The 18,383-nt window shown below is 45.4% G+C and overlaps 1 protein-coding gene across 2 annotated transcripts in view; it reads left to right on the top strand.

The window, feature by feature from the left end:
• Positions 1-10,868: 10,868 nt before the first annotated feature.
• The window catches only part of SMPD4 (sphingomyelin phosphodiesterase 4), a 601,593-nt gene continuing 594,078 nt past the window's right edge, over positions 10,869-18,383 (top strand). The window contains exon 1 of one of the 2 annotated variants that reach the window (XM_086942783.1): positions 10,869-10,972. The gene's annotated coding sequence lies outside the window, so the exon portion shown is untranslated. The remainder of the gene's footprint in view (positions 10,973-18,383) is intronic. The other variant, XM_086942784.1, reaches the window with a different exon arrangement.

Genomic DNA, 18,383 nt, shown 5'->3' with positions numbered 1-18,383 from the left:
TGGCAGCTAGATTAAACTAAACGACATTGCAGTGCTGCAAAGTGCTGCAAACCTTGTAACACATGGAATTTCTTGAAAACAAATAAACAGAGAATGACTTGCATGGCTGCCCCTAAAGGCAGTGCTCTTTGTTTTCCTTTCTGTTCACAACATCACTCAGCGCCACCACAGCATCAATCTGTGCAACCATTCAAAAGCACCTGGTTCAAATATGTTCTCTCAATGTTTCAAGCTTTATTACAAATGTAACAAAAAAATGTTAATATTTCACATCTGTTCTTGGATTTTCGCTTTCAATAAAATACACTGAACATAATCTTCACAAAACTTATTTACAAAACTTTAAGCTATTGCCATTATAAAATACAATGACTTTTATTTAAGTATTAATTATTGAAAAAAAATTAAAAACCATTGTTATTTGTAATATCAATACATGTAAGTCACGTAAATACAACACATATTGCATTACAAATGCTATAGGTGTCACATTTGCGAAAGTTATAACTATTGGCATTGTAAATGACAAAGCTATTAATTTAGCTATTTTAAAAAACAAAACATGAATAAAACATTCGTCATTTACAATACCAATAGCTCAAACTTTCCTAATGCGAGACCTATTGCATTGCAAATGCTTGTTGTCTATTTTGTCAGTCAGTGATCGTTGATGCACCTCTACAGCAAGTTTTAAAATGCGTTCTTATTTTATTTACTGTAAAGTATGCCCTGAAAGGTGAAAAAATTCCAGCTTTAGGGGATTGTCCTATTTTTTTATACCTGCTGGGATATTAAAATACTGGTCACGCCGGAGATAGACAGGCCAAGTGTGCAACCCCAGCTGTCGGGACACCTGAGAACGAGGAGAATCATAGGGCCTGGAACGGGAAAATAGAAATGCAGGTATCCACGATCCCCAAGCAGTCCTGTCAAGTACCATGCATCAGTACCATGCATCAGGCATCAAACTAACGCATTTCAGTGTGGTAATCCGCATTACTGCACTGAAATGCATTGTAAGGCATATCTGTATTTTGTCTCACCTATCACTGAAAGCTTCAAGAGTAGGCAGCAGCAGCACGATACCCGTGGCTTGCACAGCGTGCGCTGCGCTCCCGCAGCAGGCTTTGGCAGTCTCACACTCACAGTGACAACTGAACTGTTATGCCATAAGTATAATGGATTCAACTTCCTATGTGATCAGATTCGGCACGGCTGACAGCCTGCAGCCTGACGTCATGATCCAAGGTAGTGTCTAATGACCAGTCAGGTTGTTGCTGCAATTACGCTGGGGGACGTCACATCCTGCTACAAGGGAGCAAGAAGTAATGAGGAAGGCGCGGCGGCCCTTGACCCTGTTTTCAGGCCAGGTCGCTCCCCCAACGCGGTAGCATACCCTGCTCCTGCTGTGCCCCTGAACCCTGATGCCTGCCGGTTCGATCCCTGGTGGCCCAGTGGTGGGTCTCCTTCACTGGTACCTGTTGTTTCTCTGTGCCTCTTCTCCCTAATTTCTGTCTTTCTATTTGCTGTCTTGATTTCTATCTTTCTTTGCTTTTCACACTGTTTTCATTTCCCGACTTGTATTGCCTTGTCTGTGCCGTTTTTTTACCCACTGTTGTACCCCATTATTCTGTATTGCCTTGTCTGTGCCGCTTATTCCCCTCGCCCCCATCCCGCGTCTGTTTCCCGCCACTGCCTCCCCTGCAGCCCCGCCCCGCTCCCCCCTCCCAGGTGCTCCTCCCTTCCTCGACCCCTCATAATGCAGGCCGTTGCGCGGCCACGCAGCTGGCGCGCCTATGGCAAGCCCGTCTGCGCCCGTCCACGCCTGGTCCGCGCCCAGCGCAATAACCCCCACAGGAGCCATACAACCAGGCTGAGCTACGACACCGCCACCCTCCACGCACTCAACACCGGCTGAGCATCCACCTGCTACCGAGCCACCCCAAAGCGCACCCACTGACCCTTCTCCTGCTGAACGTGCAACTTCACCTGCCTCCGCACCGCCACCCCGCCCCCCGGACCATGCCACTACAACCACCTCAAGTGCATCCTTCTCAACACCCGCTCCGTCCACAAACATGCCATTGAACTCTGGGAGCTCCTCTACACAACTGCACCGGACGTCGCCTTCCTCGCGGAAACCTGGATGAATGCCTCCTCAGCCCCCCACATCGCCATAGCCATCCCGGACGCCTACAAGATCACCCGGAAGGACCGCATCAAACAAACCGAAGGAGGAATCGCCATCATCCACAGGAACTCGATCACCGTCACGACCAACACCGAGGACGCCCTCCCCTCCGCCGAACATCTACACTTCCAGATCCACACCGACCCCAAGACCTCCCTCAGAGGAACCCTTGTCTACAGACCCCCGGGACCACGCACACAATTCAGCAAAGCCATCGCTGATTTCATCAGTGCGCATGCCCTCCCCTCCGCAGACTACATTCTCCTGGGCGACCTGAACTTCCACCTGGAGGCCAACAACGACAAGAACACCACTCCCTACTTGAAAACCTTGCCAACCTCAGACTCAAGCAACTGGTGACCACCCCCACCCACCTCGCCGGTCACACGCTGGACCCCATTTTCTCCACCAGCAACAAAGTCTCCTTCAGCCACACCACCGGCCTACACTGGACAGACCACAGCTGCGTCCACTTCACCTTCCAGAAGACCACATCCCACCACCGCCCACAACAGATCCCCCGCAGATGCTGGAGCAAAGTCACCACAGACCACATCACTGAGCCAGAACCCACCAAACGACACAACTGACGTCAACACCGCCGCGCGCAACCTCACACAGTGGATCAGTGACTGCGCTGACGCCCTCGCACCACAAAAAAAAACCTCAGGCAAGCCCAGCAACAAGAAAGCCACCTGGTTCACCGACGACCTAAAGCCACAAATAAATCAAGCTGAACCCTCGAGAAGACCTGGCGCCATGACCAAACAACAGAGAACCCACATCTCTCAAGAACGCCACCTGCAAACACCACCAACTGATCCGCACCACCAAAAGGACAGCTTTCAAAGAACACCTAGACAACAACTCGTACAACAGCAAGGAGCTCTTCAGCATCGTGAAAGAACTCTCCAACCCCAGTGCCAACTCCAACGACATCCCACCCTCGCAAGACCTCTGCGACTCCCTCACCACCTACTTCCACCGCAAGATCGCCAACATACACAACAGCTTCGACGCCCAGACCCCGCTACCAGCCACCGAGCCAACGCCCCCCGCCGACACCCTCAAAACATGGACCCCCGTCAGCACTGAGGACACCACCCACGTCATGAACACCATCCACTCCGGCTGACCATCAGACCCCTGCCCTCACCACATATTCAACAAAGCAGACGCGGTCATCGCACCTCACCTCCGGAACGTCATGAACAACTCCTTCTTGTCCGCCACCTTCCGAGTGAGCTGGAAGCATGCCAAGATCAACGCCCTACTGAAAAAACCCACAGCGGACCCCAAGGATATCAAGAACTACCAGCCCATCTCCCTTCTTCCCTTCCCAGCGAAGGTCATCGAGAAGACCGTCAACAAACAGCTGACCACCTTCCTCGAGGCAAATGGCTCACTCGACCCTTCCCAGTCCGGCTTCCGAGCCAACCACAGCACCAAGTCCGCCCTCATTGCAGCCACCGACGACATCAGGACCATGCTCGACAACGGGGAAACCGCCGCCCTCATCCTTCTAGACCTCTCTGCCGCCTTCGATAGCGTATGCCACTGAACTCTAAGATCCCGCCTCCACAACGCAGGGATCCAAGGAAAGGCCCTGGAATGGATCACCTCATTTCTCTCCGACAGAACCCAGAGAGTCCGCCTCCCTCCCTTCCGGTCCGCAGCAACCAAAATCATCTGCGGCGTACCCTAAGGCTCCTCACTCAGCCTGACCCTCTTCAATGTCTACATGAGCCCCCTCGCCGCCATCGCACGCAAACCCAACCTCAACATCATCACCTACGCCGACGACACCCAGTAGATCCTCTCCCTCACCAAAGACCCAGCCACCGCCAGAATCAACCTCCAGGAAGGAATGAAAGACGTCGCGGAACAGATAAAATACAGCCGCCTAAAGCTAAACTCAGACAAAACGGAGGTCCTCACCCTAGGAACATCACAATCTGCCTCGAATGATCCTGGTGGCTCACCGCGCTTGGCTCTCCACCGACACCCACGGACCACGCACGCAACCTAGGATTCATCTTGGACTCCTCGCTCACCATGTCCAAACAAGTCAACGCCATCTCGTCCTCATGCTTCAACACCCTGCGCATGCTTTGAAAGATCTTCAGGTGAATCCCCACCGAAACGAGAAGGACGGTCACCCAGGCCCTCGTTGCCAGCTGGTTGGACTATGGAAACGCCCTATACGCAGCAACCACAGCAAAGCTTCAGAACAGACTTCAGCGCATACAGAACGCATCCGCATGCCTCATCCTGGACACCCCCCGACACAGCTACATGACCGCCCACCTGAGAGACCTGCACTGGCTCCCCGTCAACAAAAGAATCTTGTTCAGGCTCCCGCACACAAAGCACTCCACAACGCCGGACCCGAATACAACAACAGACGCCTCACGTTCTACACTTCAACCCGCCAGCTCCACTCTGACACCCTCACCGCCATCCCACGGATCCGCAGAACCACCACCGGAGGAAGATTGTTCACCTACCTGGCCGCCAAGACATGGAACTCCCTCCCCGCCCACCTACGTATGACCCAGGACCACATCACCTTCAGGAGACACCTCAAGACCTGGCTGTTCGAGCAGTAGCAGCACCGCCCCCACTCCGCCCAGCGCCTTGAGACCTTCACGGGTGAGTAGCGCGCTCTAAAAATTTCTTGATTGATTGATTGATTGATTGATTGGCTGTTTTGTGGGCAGCGCCTCAATAACAGAATGGAAAAAAGAAACCTCTTTGGAAGAGATTTATGAACCAGGGAAACATCAAAACTCTGACAGTATCTAACTGGAAAAGTTGATATCTGTTCAGAGAGTGGACTTTCCAGAGAAAATAGAGAGCACGATTGGAGCCGGACTGTCTTGACAGCACGGCTGAGAAGATGTACTCTGCAGGAGGAAGAGAGGCTCTGCTGCAGGATGAACCATGCAAAGCTTGTTCTAAAACCTACGGCAAAGCAAATATGCAGTAAGTATGTTTTCAAAATGACTTAAATGTTTTCTCTTTGCTACAGAGTACATGCAGTTCTCTTAGTTTATTGACTCGTGCAAGTAAGTGAACTGTGTAGCTACAGTGTGTCAGACCACTGGACTGCTCACTTTACTGGTATTACATTTTGAAATAATACAGCCTGCTGTGACCGCTGTGTGCATCTCCCAGCCTCTCCTGAGGCTTGCCCAGCACCACACTGCTAAATGCGCAGGCCGGAGTCCACAAGTCATCTGACTCTAATTCATTTACGGTATAGGCCGAGGCAGGTGGACTCTTTGTTAGGGCCTCTCACATCCTGTTATAGAGTCCTGTGGCCCCAGTATAAACACAAGTCCTTGCTCTCTTTAGTGTTAATTCTTAGTGGAGCCATGTGACCTGCTTTATAGCTGTCTGCTTTTTATTTATTTACTAGTGGTGACATCTGAAGCTGATATTAGTAGTTACTTCACAAGACTTACTTTCCTGCTTACACCATTCGCTTAGGAATAAGGTGGCCCCGGCAGTGGCAGCTTTACCAACTTATTTCACGCCCCTCCAAGTGATACACCTTTTCCCATCACATTAATTTTTTGCATGACCTCATCTTGGACAACAAACACCACCTGGTAAAAGTGATTTGTTCAACTTAAGGTTCTAGAAACCAACCTTTCTCAAAAATGAATTAATAACATGCTAAATTCAGAGAAATATCGAATCTCAAAGGTAAAAATAATGGAAATGGTAGGGGAGGAAGTTAAATTATGACAAATTTAAATTTCATGTCCTGGAACGTCAATGGTCTGCGAGTGCGAGGAAGAAGAGACCGGATTTTACAATACCTGAGAGATTCGCAAGCGCAGATCATTGTGTTGCAGGAAACTCACCTTCTTAAATCAGAGGCTACTAATATATTAAAGAAACAAAGGTGGATAGCTAAATTCTGCTCCACTGACCACAATGCGAATGTAAGAGGGGTAATATTTATTTTCAAAAAATCTGTAAGAGCGCAAATTCTAGATTGCAAGGAAGACAAGACAGGAAGATGGCTGATAGTTAAAGTTTCTCTTGAAGGTCAAACTAGGATATTGATTGGTTATTATGGTCCTAATTCTGATGACCCATCATATCTGGACGCCGTAAGGAACCAACTAATATCAGCCCAGGAGCCAATAATCTGGATGGGAGACTTCAATATTGTTCTTGGCCTAAGATTAGAAAAATCGACCAAATCTATAATCTCTTGCACCGTAAAATCAAGAGAAACCCTTAAATCAATCATGAAACATCTAGGTTTGGCGGACTTTTGGAGAGAAAGAGTGGGCAATAAGCTAGGAGTGTCCTTTAGAAACAGTCGTTTCAAACATAAATCCAGAATCAACTACGCTTTCTTCAGCTACTGTCTAAAGGACACCCTAATATCAATAGACTATCTACAGTCACACTTATCAGACCACTCCGCGCTAGAATTTACTTTGAAAACAGGTAACCTAGTTAAACATCCTTCCTGGTCTTTTGATCGGACACTTTTGCTGGAGGAGGAAGAGGTCAAATTTCTGTCAGACGAGACCCTAACCTTTTTAGACATTAATACATATTCTGCTACCCCAACAGTGGTTTGGGAGACTTTTAAGGCCTTCCTAAGAGGGCAGATTACTAACAGAGCCTCTTACAGGCGTAAAATATATAATGAAAAAATTAGGACACTAGAAATGGACATGAAACTTTTAGAATTAAGGTTGGACCCGAAATTAGTAACATCTGCAGAACATGAAAAACTGGCCGAATTGAAAAATCACATGGAAAATACTCTACAAGAAAGAATAAATAAAAGGTGGGAAGTGAGTAAATCCTCCCATTTTCAGTTCGGGGAAGCTGCAGGGAAAATATTGGCATGGAAAATAAAAGCTGATAAAGCCCTTAACTATATTAGAGAAATTAAGATAGCAGGAGAGACTGAGACTAGATCAACCAATCAAGAAATAGGGAATGCCTTCTTTGAATTTTTTGAGGAGATTTACAAAGAAGATCTCCCCAATGACCAACAAGCAAGAGATAGGTGGTTAGATGCTATTACACTTCCAACTCTATCAATGAATCAGAGTAAATTATTAGAGAAGGAGATTTCTGTGGACGTAAGTAGTAAAAGCAATTCGCCACTCAAAAAAGGGAAAAGCGGCAGGGCCGGACGGTCTGCCCGGAGAAATTTACAGATCCCTTGAACATATTATAGCTCCAGAACTCACGGCACTTTTCAACGGTATTCTAATAAAGGGAGATCTGCCACCCAAATCTTGGGGAGAAGCCACCATAGTACTCATTCCTAAACCTGGAAAATCTCCATTAGAGTGTGGGTCATATAGACCAATATCACTTCTGAATAGTGACTACAAAATATTCACAACTATCACTCCACAAGACTGGCTAGCGTCATTAGTAATATTATCCACCCAGATCAAAAGGGATTCATCAAAGTGAGACAACTAGCGAAGTTAACTCATGAACTAGTGGGGGCCATAGACATCGCTACTGCTGTCTCCGCACCCCTGGCTACTTTGACCTTAGACGCAACGAAAGCGTTGGATAGAGTCAATTGGCTCTATCTAAACGACGTATTAAAAAAATTCAATTGTGGGGAAGGGTTTTGTAGAACAATTAAACTTCTATATAATACACCCTCTGCTAGGTTAATGATTAATGGGGGTTTAACCGATGCCTTTAACATATCTAGAGGTACAAGGCAGGGCTGCCCGCTTTCCCCGCTCCTTTTCAACTTATACATCGAACCGCTCGCTCAACTTTTAAGGCACGAGGCTAATATTCCATCTTTTACTTATGGAGAGTGGGAAAAGTGGGTAGCATTATACGCAGATGATATTTTGGTCTTTACATCTGACCCAGTCAAGGCACTTCCAGTTATCATCGCACGTGCAGAAGATTTCGGCCAGATTTCGGGCTACGACATTAACTCCAGCAAAACGGAGATAATGGTATGGAACCTTCCAAATATTCAGCTAGGGGCAAACATTTCAACATCTATGTGTTACTTAGGAATAAGAATAACCCAGGAAGTGGACAATATTGGATCAAATAATCTAGAAAGAATACATATTGAAAGTAAATAACTTCTAAAGTCCTGGTCACATTTACCGCTCTCTATAATTGGCAGAGTAAATCTAGTTAAAATGTGTATCCTCCCTAAGTTCACTTTTATTTTTAATACTATCCCAATAGCATTTGAGCCGAAACAAATCGAAAAATCCCAAAGAGAAATTAACTCCTTTATATGGAATTATAAAACAACAAGAATAGCATGGAAAAAATTAAAAAGAAGAAGGGAAAAGGGGGGCCTTGCACTTCCAGACTTGCTGTACTATTCATGGGCCTTCCAGATGTCACACTCAAGAATGTTATTAAAAACGCCATCTAATCTTACTCCTAACTCCATGTACAAAGCAATATTATTGGGGGCAAATTTAACACCAGAGGGCTTTATGTTTAAATTTGGAAGTCACACATTTTTCAAAAAAATTAAACTTAAAATGGCACAATCATGGGCTAAAAATTGGACTAACATAAGAAAAAAATAGGCCCGTCATATTACTCTACTTATTCCCCAATTTGGGACTCACCCGGCTTACCACCATGTTTGAAAGACAGCCTCTCAAATATCATAAAACAAGCAGGTATTATAAGGTGGGGCCAATTGTTTATAGACGGAAAATTAATAGCCTGGAACAAATTATACGAACTTGTAGGAATAGGACTGTCTAGATTCAAATACATTCAATTAGACAGCTGGGCGAGATCACAGAGCCGTATAGACACCAACATTGGGAAAATTAGCACACTAGAACAAATGCTGGTAGAGCGACCCATTGGAGGGAAAGAAGTAGCTACATGGTATTGGCAGATGCTGGAGGAAAACGATGGGGAGTTTAAACTACCAGATGAGTTATGGGGATTAGCGATTAGCACTCCATGCGACGAGATATGGCAACAATCTTGCGGATTATTGTACAAAACTGTAAAACCTGCATGGTTAAGACGTAACCATCTATTTTAAATTCACCGCGCCTGTATAACACCACTAAAACTGTCTAAATTCTACCAGACAAAAAATTTAATAAATGTAACATGGTAGGTGCCAATGACATACATATGTTCATAGAATGCCCAGACATCTCAAATTTCTGGGAAGAGGTGAAGAACACTCTAAATTCTATTCTACATACATCTTTGTCAATAACCCTTTCACTTGTCATCTTTGGGTTAGAAGAGAATATCAAGGGCAAGGCGAAATCTTTTCTTTTCTATGCAATTTTATTGGCGAGAAGACAGATCTGTATACAGTGGATAGAAAAAACACCCCAATTACACTCTCGTGGCTTTCATCCCTATACGAAACTTCTAAAATTGACCTCAAAAGAACAGCTAGTAAGCGTAATTTGGCCTTTTGGGACCTCTTAATCAACTGGAGGTGAACCCCGGGTTTTTTTTTTTCCCCTGGGTCCGATGATTATGCCATCAACGCTCCAGGGCCAGCTTAGAATCGATTTGGTCCTACAGGCTGAAAAATACCTAGATGGAGTTAAAGATACCCTCTTTTCTGTTTTGGGAAATCTCTATCACCGGAAAATGAAATCACATCTCAAAGTCGTGCAAGGTGGTTGGTATTACCCTTATCGGAAAGGGAAGGCAAATGAGGACAAAAAAAAAAGTGATTTGTTTTATTGTCCTTGTTTCACCATGCTCCTTATCTTTTATTTTTGCCTAATTGGCATTGTTTCTGCCTTTTTATTCTTATTAGTCAATACATTATGCCATCCAAAATTCACAAGTTTATTATATGATCAGCATTGTACAAGAGAAGCAATAAAATAGCAATAGAATAAAAAACATACTTCCTATCACTTTTATGAAATATGTAAGTAAAGAAGGCTGGATGTTAAGAACAGAAGTATGGGCATGGTCTTCAATGCTATGTAATGCAAAGTGATGCTTGCCCTCTTTCATAGCTGCCAAGTTTTCAGATTGCAATGTATGATATTTTAAATATTTCGTTGTAATTGTGACTCAGCCATTTTAGAACTGCAGGCATTTGCAGCAGTTCTAAGATCTTAGAGTTTCTTGTTGCTCAAATTTCTGATATTTATATTTCTCTCGTCTTCAATTTGTTGATTTTGCTGGCGAGAAAAGTGCCACTCATAGTCGTTGTAATGTCACTCATAATTACACTGAAATTATGAAAACGTCACACATAGCAATCTGAAACCTTGGCAGCTATGCAGGGAAAGGCAAATACTCTTAACAACTAATGGTAAAAGGCGGAACTACACTCTTTCAAATTATGAACTGCTGGTCTCTAATTATGCGCGCCGTTTTAAGGCACAGTCATACAGGCTGAAGCCCGATTAACCGAATTATTCCTCAGCTTTAAAGTTCAGTTGGACAGAGCCTGTTTGAGTCAGAAAGACAACGCTCCAAGTGTGGAAACCATTTGGTTAATCCGTGCTGTTCCGTTTTACACGGGGCCGGTGCAGTTTATTATTTATAGGTGAATCTTGACTAGCCTTTCGGATTGAAAGAGAAAGCGCACAATCCGAAAAGGATGCCACCGCCAGACAAGTGCAGCAGTCTTTTTTTGGTTTCCATGACAGCTGTGACCGCGGGCGGGCGCTCGCGGCACGACGTCATTGGTGTGCGTCCCTGTGTAGAGCTATCGCTTTGGTTCTCACAGTCGCCGGGTGTATGCGTCAGCGCGGCGGATTGAAAATCATAACCGGCGCTTGACGGGTAAGTGGGGAGTGGGAGAGCAGGTCCACCTTGTGTAGTGCTACCACTTTTATCTGTGTGCTAGATGTGCCAGATTATTTCTGCCGTTCGATGTTCCTGCATCGCAAGGCGGGGGTAGCCGATTGCTGTCATTCACTCAAGTAGGACAGTCCTCTCGGTCATTCAATTTTTTTAATATATAGGATAAAAATGGGTAATAATATTAGTAATAATCGTTTTCGTATGGCATTTCACACATCACTTATGCCGTTTCTACCCGCTATAAATGACAGTTTTTACAATTAGTGCATTTCAAACTACTCAAGTTTCCCAGGTCCATGGGTCATCTAGTCCAGGCTTTTGTTTTGTTGGACTGTAGTGATGATTTTATGAGTGGCTACCAAGACTACAAGTCCGACAATGTGAAGCAAAAACTGGAACTGGATGAGCTACTAACACGTGGACCTGAGAAACTTGAGGGTCTGAAATGTAATGCCTTCTAGTCTCAGTAGGATGGAAGGTGGGGGTTGTCTAGAAGGGAGTTACACTCTTGACCGTGAGGTGTTTGCGACAAGAGTTAAACACACTGACACACTTTACAGGAATACTCAAAGGAGAATGCTGGAGCAATGCAAGAACCCCGGGGATACCATAGCACTTGTGGTTCACAGAAGCTGAAGGACACCAGGGACCATTGCTGCCAAGAGTGCACAGAACATTGATGATGGACATTTCGTGGGGATGATTTTCACCGGACAATGGTTACAGGAGCTACTTCGGTGTCAGAATGTGTTGAATGCCCAAAAAATCAAAGTGAGGGGAGAATGGACCACTTGTCCTGTTTAACCAGGGTCTTATTTGTGTTGGTTCCGTCATAAAAAACCCTCATATACGTACACAGGTAGATGGCGGTATATTTTGATTCTCCGCCTGAGTGTACTGTTACAGCATCATCATTGGGTTTTTGTTAGTATATATGCTGACCTCCACCTGGAGGAAGACCAACTGATTTGTCAGTAGCGTCCAGAAATTAAAAAACGAGTGTGTGAATGTGCTCAAGTCTGGTGAAGTTAAAATTCTCTACATCACTTTTTCACAGATATTTATTGGAGAAATCGTGATGTGGGAAATTAAAAATAATGGGGTGCGTATGTAGACCCAGTTACTGGTCTACCGCATTGTCATTGGTCAACATGTTTCAGCCTCCTGGTGTAGTCTAGAGGCTTTTGTCGGGACCGGATTTTGTTTAGGAGCGCGTTGTGGCTCCTAATCTTGTGGTTAACTTACCACTCTTACTTAATGAAGTCAGATCTGTAGTATCTGTACCATTTCTATTGCCGAATATTTGCTTCCCCAGAGTGCCGAAGAGCACAGTTGAAACCTTAATTTGATTCCAACAAGTCACTAACTTGTTCTGGCTCTGTTTGCTGTGTTGTTGGACAGCTAGGTCAGCGAGTGTTTGAGGGGACAAACAACTGAAGGACACTTTTGAGATCCTAATGGGAGAAAGCAAGGACCAGGAACAGAGGATGCCTAACTGGCCGCAGAGGCCATCGGGCGCAAAACATGCTTGCAAACACCCCTCCCCCCGAGGCTGAGGTTAACCTATGTCAGGTTAAAAAGGGTGTGAAGTCCGTTCCGGGGCAGGTGAAGGGCGTTTGAAAAAGTTTGCTCGAGGATTACGGATGATAGTGATACCTGGATTTCGATTATGAATGAATATTTCCTCCACAAAAAAAATTGCATCAAGGGCACTTTCCTTACATTATAAGAATATAGCAAGTCACTGAGGAGTTGCATGACCATAGAGGAACAATTCCGTAGGCAGAGTTCCTTTATAATGACTTGGAACTGTGAGATGACTTGCATTATCAAAATGTATGTCAGGAGGATATTTTATTCCATAAACTTCAATATCAAACCATCACTCGTCACACAAACTGCTTAATCCTTGGTATCTTGAGCTTTCATGGTCATCGCAGACAAGAAGATTAAAAGCAGAATTTGTACTGTGACATTAAACACACAAAAAAGTGGTACTTTTTGCAGAAAGGATATTAGAATCACTTTAATGTGAGTCGTTAAAAATGCTGTGGCTAAGGTTGGAATGAAACCAGTAGAGATTCGGTCTTTCCTGTAATGAACCATAGCATGGAAAAAAATAAACATCCTGTCATTTATGCTTCCTGCTGCTTAGTGTTCATTATAAAAAAAAAGCCAATTCTAGATTCCTTGTTTAAATTGCAGCTGCAATGATGGTCCTTCACCTGCATTTTACCCTGACTGCTGGCAGCAGGCATTGTGACCTCAGAAATTAATTGTAGTGACTTATTACGGTTGCACATCTAAGTCATTTCTTTATTGCAGGGTACTAGAGAAATCACTAGTCATGTGTAATAACGTTAGAGGTAGGCTTTTATAAAGGGATTGCAGGCTCCCCTTTTTTAGGTCTCGCCTAGGCAGTGCGCATGCGTTACCCTAGGAGAGGACCTTTTAGGAATCGGTCTTCACTTCACTTTTCAAGCACTCGTGCTTGTGGCGGCATCCGCCTTGCGGGAGCGAGCAGCGGCATGCCCCGCTGCTCGCGCCCGCAATGTGGATGCCGCCACAAGCACGAGTGCTTGAAAATTGTAGACTGCTTGTTATTTATGAAGGCCCTCTAGTGGCCATCAGCAGTACAAGAGAAGTAACACTCTTCCCCATCCCACTAGCGCTGTCATCCCCATACTCAGCATCGCTCTCTTCCCCAGCCCAGCTGCTCTCGTTTCATTTAACGAACTCCCAGCACTGCCAGCAGTTTCTTATGAACTGCAACTACCTTGATTTATATACTGTCTCTTCTTTTTTGTAGTAAAAAAGGAGAATAAATAAAAAAAAAAATCCCTCTGAAAGTAATCTGGGGCATGTGAAGCCGGTGCCAACTGACAGCGAGAAGCAGAGCCGGCGGTATAATTAGCCCGGCACACAAAGCCCGGCTTGTGTGCGCATCTCTCCCAGGGCCTCGCCACCAAATTATCTCACTCCGCAGCTGCCACTTCCATCGGCGCCCTCTGAACCTGCCGGATGAATCCGTGGCGGGTTATGAATTTGTGATCAGACTCCCGATTAACACCCAGTGCCGTTGCTGATTGTACACACGAAAGGCAGCCTAAACAGGACGAGGCGCGCACAGAGTGATGGGCCGCAACCCATACCCCTCTCCCCGCTCCCGTTTTCACTTCAGCACAAACCACATCATTGAGAGTACCAGACAAAAGGCGCTATTGCGCTATAGCGCCCACGGCAGACCCCTCCACTAATAGACATCCTTCACTAATAGACATCCTATAGATTAGCACCCAGTCCATTTCTGCCCTGGCATGTGTGCCACGTTCTTTTATGGCGTGGTATTACGATGTTTTTAGACAGTTTATGTGTCATACCAATCATATATTCTTGTTTACATTACAACTACATAAGGGTTCATGTACTAGTACCTAAGTACACCTGCCTGCTAGAAAACACCAGTATTGTTGTATTAAGCTAGCTTGTTAGGTCTCGTTGTCTACAGGACTCACCGGGCAGATGCAATTGCATTTTCGCTGCAGAGCTGAAAATCCCCACGCTCTTTCTAGCAGTTGCCCCTAAGCGATACCTGCGCGCACCAAGAGTCAGGGCCCCTCCGAAATGAAAACGCATTTCCAGAGCTGCTTTTGTTTCAAAATCCCTCTTTTGGTGACTTATCAGCTTTTTTGCCTCACAGCGTCCAGCTGTGTTAAGCTGACAGCTTGAGCAATCACACGTACACGGCAGCTTGAGCCGACACACGTGCACGCAAGCGGCAGCTTGAGCCGACACGCAGGCGGCCCTCATCAGTGAGGTCAGCGCCCCCCTCGGGACAAGGTCCAGTTCACTTCCAGAGGGAGCCAGTCCAACACTTACAGTATACACGTCCATTTATACAACGTATGCTTGGCGCACAGTGTTGAAGCACGGGAGCCAGACCAGTCATTTTCTGTTCCTGGCGGATGATTCATGTTATTCAGGAAAATGAAGTGATGGGGTCTTGTATTAACTGCACCCTCCTCCGCAGCTTTATCAATTGCCTTTCAAACCATGTTCCAGTTTTCTTATGAGACGGCAGGATAACTGTGTTTGACTGCTGCATTCCAGTCGAAGCCGTGAAATAGAGTAGAAATGGGACAAGCACTGCTGCTATTGGAAACCTGCCATTTCGAAGACTGGACCGCCATTCAACTTGAGTTCATTTTAGCAGTCAGCACTACCCTGAACATGTTGGACTTTTCCCATAGTTTAAGATGCTTTTAGCAGAGCAGCATGTGATGTGTGCATTGTTGTGGAGTATATTTGTGTTTTTAAGTGTGTATTTGTAACTCTGTGGAGTGGAGCTGCCTGTGTTTGTCCTTGCCTAGTACTTTTGGGTGCATTGGAAGTGGGGAAGATTAATCTCCATGTGCATATTTTTGGTGGGCCTAAGTATGACTGTGGGCCGGGTGGGCTAGGGGACGTAATTTTGTTTGCTGTAGTCTAAAGGAACAGGCATGGTGTTATGTGTGTGTGCGTGGATGGAGGGGTAAATTTCAGGGGTGTGAAATTTAATAAAATATCTACTTGTCCATGGGGCAGGTTGCTTCATAAATCTACTTGTCCTTTAACAAAATCCGCTTGCCTACTTGGTGCCAAATTATGGCCACAATCTCATTATATCATAGTACTGATATAGCCTCCTTGATTATGCCAGGGCTCATACCATAGTAGTGTTTGAATACTTGCAATCCCCTTATGTTGCCACGTTTCCGCAGATCTACATACTGGGGCTGAAGCTAGTAGTAAGCAATAGTTCCAGGGTCAGAGTGCCCTTTTGAGTCGTTGCAAACCTACTAACTTGCATGTTTTAAGGGTATCAAAAACTCTTTTCTGATACATTCCCATACAGAGAAATGTTGGAAATTTACTCCTGACAATGGTAAACGTAAACCTTCTTCCAGGGTTAGGAAAAAAATGGTTAGAAAGGAAAGTGAACTTGCAAACCCTCAGATTTTCGCATGAGCAAATCTACACTTGCATATTTGTCCATACAAAAATGCAGTTCACAAATATTTTCTAGGAGTACTATTTATTGTCCTACTTTTGTAATTTCTTGGGAATTTACGAAAGCCGCATAACTACCCTTAATGCAAGGACATGTATCTTGGGTGCACTTTTGAGACTCTATTTAATAATTGGGCCTCTAATATGGTCTGGCGTTGACCGTGACCTTTTGTGTTTCTTAAAGTTCTCTTTCGGCTGGCTTCACTGTGAGTTGACAGCATTCTGTTCTTTCACAAGGAGCATATCTGCACACAAAATATTTTGTTCATTGCCAGTAACTACTGTGGCAGTGTGTGCTTTTTGAGACCAAACAACTATTTTTGCTTTTGCCAATGTTTGTTATAATGGTGAGAACCTAGCAGCTCGCCCCCAAATAAGGTTTTACAATAACCATGCATAAACAAGTCACACATTGACATAACTAAAAAGCTGACCACTAATTTCAGACCCACTGGCTTTGCCAATGCGTTTTTGTTTCTCATAATCATATTGAAACTGGTTACACTGATTTTCCGTTATGAATATTCTTGGGAAACACTAGCATGCATCAACACAATACTAAATGATGATGCAAAGAAAGGGTACCTGAAACTTTACAGTAGTTTAGCACATTTTTTTTTCCTGCTTTCATTTTTTTAATGAACATTTTATTTCGAAAGCAAAGAATCATCAATCTTGATTTCAGGCTTTTGCTAATATTTGCATAAAATCAGAGAGCATTCCGGGAGCATTATAGATAGCTTCATTTTGCTAAACTTTGAAAACGTGTGCAAACATTTTTGTACTGGAATCGCTGTCAGCAGTGTAGTCGGCGCTTGCAACATTTAATTAGAGCGCTCACCCTAGTAATAAAGGCTTTCAATTAATGAACCATAAATACAAGTTTGAACAGCAGTAACATATGGGCAAAAATATTACCTTAACTGCAGATAGTCTCCTTCCCTGATCCATAATGTGGTACTGCAAGCTGGCAGCCAAAGGGTTTGTGCTTCAGGGGGTTGGACCTACTGGTCCCAAGGACAAAACAAACATAAAAACTTGTTGCCCTTTACCCTAAACAACATGTCCTGGGCGTCGGGCTATAGGAATTCCACATCCCTTAAATTTGTGTGCGCGTTTGGGCAAGAAAGCCAGGGTTGTTCATTGAGTCTGTGCATGCTGTGGTGGTTTATGAGTGTTTTTGTAATACTGTATGAGTTGATTGCGCATGAAGTGTTGGATGCAAAAGTGTTTTTGGAGTAGTCAGGAACAGGTTGGGGTATGTGTGTGTGTGTGTGGATAGGTGTATGCGTGCATAGCGTGTCTGAGGCAGGTGTAAGTTTGCCCTTGTGTGCACTTTTGCTCGTGTGTGTTTTTGAAATGTGGCCAGACCCGGATTCAAGTGGGTTTTTTGGCAGTGAGATGATTGGTTAGCATGTGTGCATTTGTGTGTGTGTGTGGGAGTGCGTTGTATTCCTTTCACTGGGAGGGCAGATGACGTCGCTGTGTGTGCGTGGGTCTGTTTCCCTGGCCGTGTTGTTCAGGGAGGGGCAACGGCTCGGTTTCTTTCATTCACGGGAGGCCGACGCTGGAATCGCACAAATAATGGGTTTAGCTCTTTCAACTCACAAAGCCGACGTGCGGTTTCCTGCGCCTGCTGCCTGGGGTGAAGTCTCGGCTTTGTCCTCCTGCTTACACACACTCTTGTCCCCGGCCTCGGGAGACAGCCCCTCTGGCGGGGACTGCCGACTCTCTTTCGGGGTGTTCAGCCGGAGAGTGCCACCCCCAACCAGCATTGTCGACCTCCACCACTCGCACTCCACGTGGTACCCACGTCCTCGAGCATAGATTAAAGGGACGGCTTCCCATTTAGCTTGCTGTTCTAAAGGTAAGAAGATATTGGAGAGGAACAGCAGGAAACACTGGTTTTCAGGCTCAATGCACTGATGTTCTGGCAGATAAGTGAAGCATTGCGCAGGGAGGGGATGTGCTGCCCAGGAGTGCACAAGTTTCAGTCGAGGCTGCATGGATTAGAAGGCTTTTTCCTACGTCAGCAACAAAGTCACTCAACAGAGGGACGGAGTGCATGTCTAGGTGAATACGTCCTCTTGTGCCTACGGGCCGGATGTACTTTTTTAGGTCGAGCAGACGTAAAAGCATGCAAAGCATGCTGTCTGTGAAGACATCTTTTGCTGGCGTGTCTGGAGGAATGTGAGACAGCGATCGCCCACACGCTTCGCTGTCTCAGATTCCTCCTCGAGGGCGAGCACGTCGCCGTGCACATCCCCTTCCTCGCATTCTATCTCAATCACACACAGTCACGCATGCGCACACACATTCCCTTGCGCATACACGCATACAC

This window comes from Lissotriton vulgaris, chromosome 11 (genome assembly GCF_964263255.1).
Source record: "Lissotriton vulgaris chromosome 11, aLisVul1.2, whole genome shotgun sequence".
NCBI classification, from domain to species: Eukaryota; Metazoa; Chordata; class Amphibia; order Caudata; family Salamandridae; genus Lissotriton; species Lissotriton vulgaris.
The sequence above is the reverse complement of the archived record's forward strand: the minus strand, read 5'-3'. Positions and strand labels throughout refer to the sequence as shown.